This window comes from Mytilus trossulus, chromosome 7 (assembly GCF_036588685.1).
Source record: "Mytilus trossulus isolate FHL-02 chromosome 7, PNRI_Mtr1.1.1.hap1, whole genome shotgun sequence".
In the NCBI taxonomy this organism is placed as follows: domain Eukaryota; kingdom Metazoa; phylum Mollusca; class Bivalvia; order Mytilida; family Mytilidae; genus Mytilus; species Mytilus trossulus.
Window position 1 is genome coordinate 70563104 of NC_086379.1, and position 3847 is coordinate 70566950.

The window sequence follows — 3847 nt, forward strand, 5'->3', positions numbered from 1 at the left end:
ATGTCACAAAGAAAAGCAGCTCTTTAATTTAATGTTCCAAGGCAAACTCTACGTGATAGAATCACTGGCAAAATAAGTCCAGATTGTGTCACCACTGGAAGGGCACCTTTCTTTTCGCTTGAAGAGGAGGCACGCATTGTGGAACATGTCAAGTCCATGGCTTCATATGGATATGGGTACACTAGACAATAAGTTACAGATCTAGCTACTGATTTTGCCCACACAACCAAAATAAAACCAAGGAGTGAAGAATTTACCTTGAGATGGTTTGAGGGTTTCATAAAAAGATAGCCAGAACTTAGAGTGGTGAAACCTAGAAGTTTGGAGATTCTTCGTGCAAAATGTGGTTCTGTTGCTAATGTAGAAAAATACTTTGCAAGCTTAAAGGAAGTCGTCCTAAAATACAATCTTCAAGATAAACCATATCTCATATTTAATGTTGATGAGAAGGGTATAACACTGAATCACAAACCACCTAATGTTGTATCTGGAATTGAATGTAACACATCATCAGTAACATCTGGAAGGTCTAGTACTACCACCATACTTGGATGTGGCAGTGCCTCAGAATTTGCTGTTCCTCCATATTTTGTATTTGAAGGGAAAAGAATAAATAATGAATTGATGAAAGGTTCAACACCTGGTGCTGTTGGTGGTGTATCAGCCTCAGGATGGTCCAATACCAACATATTCAGACAATATTTAACAGATCATTTTCTTAAATGACAAAGTACTTCTTCTCCTCGACGGACATAAATCACATGTAGCAGTTGACATAATTGAATGGGCACAGGAACATCACATCATCATTCACGTCTTACCAGCTCATACCTCACATATTTTACAACCTTTGGATGTTGGATGTTATGGGCCGTTGTAGCGTATTTACGATAATGAATGTCACAAAACCATACGTAAAAACTCCTCAGTAATAACCAATGTGAACTAGCCTGCAAAGCATACCAGAAAGCACTGTGCCGAGAAAACCTTCAGTCAGCATTTAGAAAGACTGGAATATACCCCTTGGATAAGACTGTCATCAACCAAGATCAACTGAAACCATCGGAGGTATTTACAAGAAATGAGGAATGTAAAGAAACTACAGAGACTACAGATGAACCAAAAACAGATGAGATCCAAATGCAAGAAGTCGAATTAGTCGGAGTTGATATGAATAGAAAAGTAACAGAAGCTGTTGAAAGTGCTGTGACTGTGACTGATGTTGTTGAAGATATACAAGACCATGATACTGCTGTACCACACTTCTTTGCGGAACGAATAAACAAACTAAAAAAAATTAAGTCCGAAAATGACAAGAAAGAAAGAAAAACACTTGGAAAGATTGTCTCTGGTAGCCAATAACTGAAAGTGAGGTAGCAGAAAAGGTTAAACAGCACGTTTAAAACCAAGGAAAAAATAAACCAAGCAACCAGAGTTGTAAGAAAACTGGAAAACAAAATAAAAAGAATACGTCCACTTCTGCTTCATCACTTACATCAGGACCTAGCCACACTAAACTTGGACCTAGCAACATATCTGATAAACCAGGACGTAGTCACAAGTCTCCAAAACCAGGACCTAGTCACATATACATTGATGATTCCATGGACTTCAGCGATACAGACGATGAAGACATTCCAGAAGTCGAATTATGCTGTGTGTGTAAACAGTTTACCCCCAATCAAATTAGACTTGGGGTTGGTGTTGAACTTACCAAATGGGTACAGTGTGACAATTATAGGTGCAAGCACTGGACACATCTGAGATATTGTACATAATTGAGGGCTGTGAGGAGAAATACCAAGTTTCACTGCATGCATTGCAAGGACATGGAATAGACAATTTTGCCAAATTTTCTTGTTATTGTTACTTGTTGAAAATTTTATTGTTAATTATTTATTTTTGTTGATTTTTTTCAATACTTACCCTTTTGAATTAATTTTGAACAAAAAATGCGAAAATGCAATGTGTTTGGCCTAACCTGTGTGACGTAACAAGGTTGTACATCATCCGGTGGACGAACTTGAGGGGCGAAAGTAGAACAGGCATTGATTTCAAGTAAGTGTTCACTTTTGCATTTCCGTTATACTACGGTCTTCTGTTGATTTTTTTTCATGTCAAAGATTATAATTTTATTGAATCTTTATTACTGCAAATTATCGGGAATATACGGGAAACGTAGCTGAAAATGCATCGCGATATTCGTTAGGTGGACGAACTTTGGGGAGTGGAGGATAATCTATGATCATCTATATTGTGTGTATCAAAAAGATAGTGGTAAGTCTTGGAAGATTTAGATATCAAGTCAGTCCCATAAGATTTGATTGCTTTTCATGCAATCTTTACCTAAAACAAAGAGCCAACGGAACGAGTGAAAAACAATTGTCACATTTCTGACTTGGTCCATTAGTTGTACGAAGTAATTGGTGAATTAAACAGGGTTTTATAGCTTGCGAAGTCTCACACTTGTATGGCAGTTGTATATTACACCATTGTGCGAGCAACCCAGACACATGATTGATTAATGGGACAATTTTACAATGGCTGAGTATCAGCTATAAAATACCATACGAGTTGATAAAAGTATAATTTATTTGCATGTGAAGTTGTTATATTGCTGCTAAAGTGAGGGACATTAATATCTTAAAAGTTGATATGGTTCGTTTGTCATAGATTTTGGTAATGGGATGACCTCTAACGTCAAATTCGAGGTAAATTTCTATCTATAATATGGCGGAGAAACCTGTATTATTGGTTTCTTTGGTCATAGGTTTACACAGGACATATCAATGGGACCCAATCACAAAACTATATTTTGATAACGGAAAGAACGTCGTCAATATACCTGAATGCACAATTAAATTATCCACATTCCTAGATATTGTGTTTTTACAATTGTCTGGAGGAACTCCGACTCATATGAAGATAAGAATATTTGCATGTTCAGTGTTCCGGTTTATGGTATATTCTTTTACAGAAAGAAGTGTCTGACATCAACATCAACATCTTGTATTATAACAAGCAGTGTATGTCCTTAAAAGTTTCTACATTTTGTGAATGTAAAGAAAAAAAATGACATATTTGTTAAAAATGATGACCCATGGAGCAAAAAGTAAAATCACAAAAATACCAAAATCCGAGAAAAATCCAATTGGAAAGTCCATAATCACATGACAAAACACATCAAACGAATGGATAAAAAGAACAGACATGAACATTAACCTCATTTGATGTTGGGGGCTAAATACATTTGGACACCGAATACCATGTATTCTTTATTTTAATTCTATCAGCTAAAGTTATATTTTGCTACATGTGTCCAGCATACTTTGTGTGTGACCATGTATAAATTGTAATTTCCTATCTCAAGTGTAGGTTGGTCTGATATAAGAAGAATACATTGAAGAGAGGAAATATAACCAAAGAGTTCAATAAAAAGACTATGCCATGGCCAAAGAAAGAAATATGGGAGAACAAAAAAGCATTTAATGCATTTCCTTAACTAAACATGTATATGCATGACCCAGCTTTTGTAGGACAGTGATGTGAGGTTTTTGATATTCTCATCTTTTCCAAATTAAATAATGTAAAAATTCTTACAATACTCTTACAAGTATTTGAACTTGTGAACTGGTAAAAATATCAATGAAAATCATCTTCACATGACAGGGTCAAACTTTATTCTAAACTGACCCGATTCTAGAAAACAAAACTTGAATTACCACCTTTCTTGTATTACTAGTAATACTTGCAAAGATGGTCATAATGTTCAGGTTATAATAATATAAAATTCTGAAACAATCATAACCTAACCAAGTCCCTATAATATTGTCTAGGGAAGATTGAA

General features: G+C 35.5%; 1 pseudogene; it reads left to right on the forward strand.

Annotated features, from left to right (window-relative positions):
* On the forward strand, nt 1-1362 carry LOC134726638 (uncharacterized; annotated as a pseudogene).
* Nucleotides 1363-3847: the final 2485 nt, after the last annotated feature.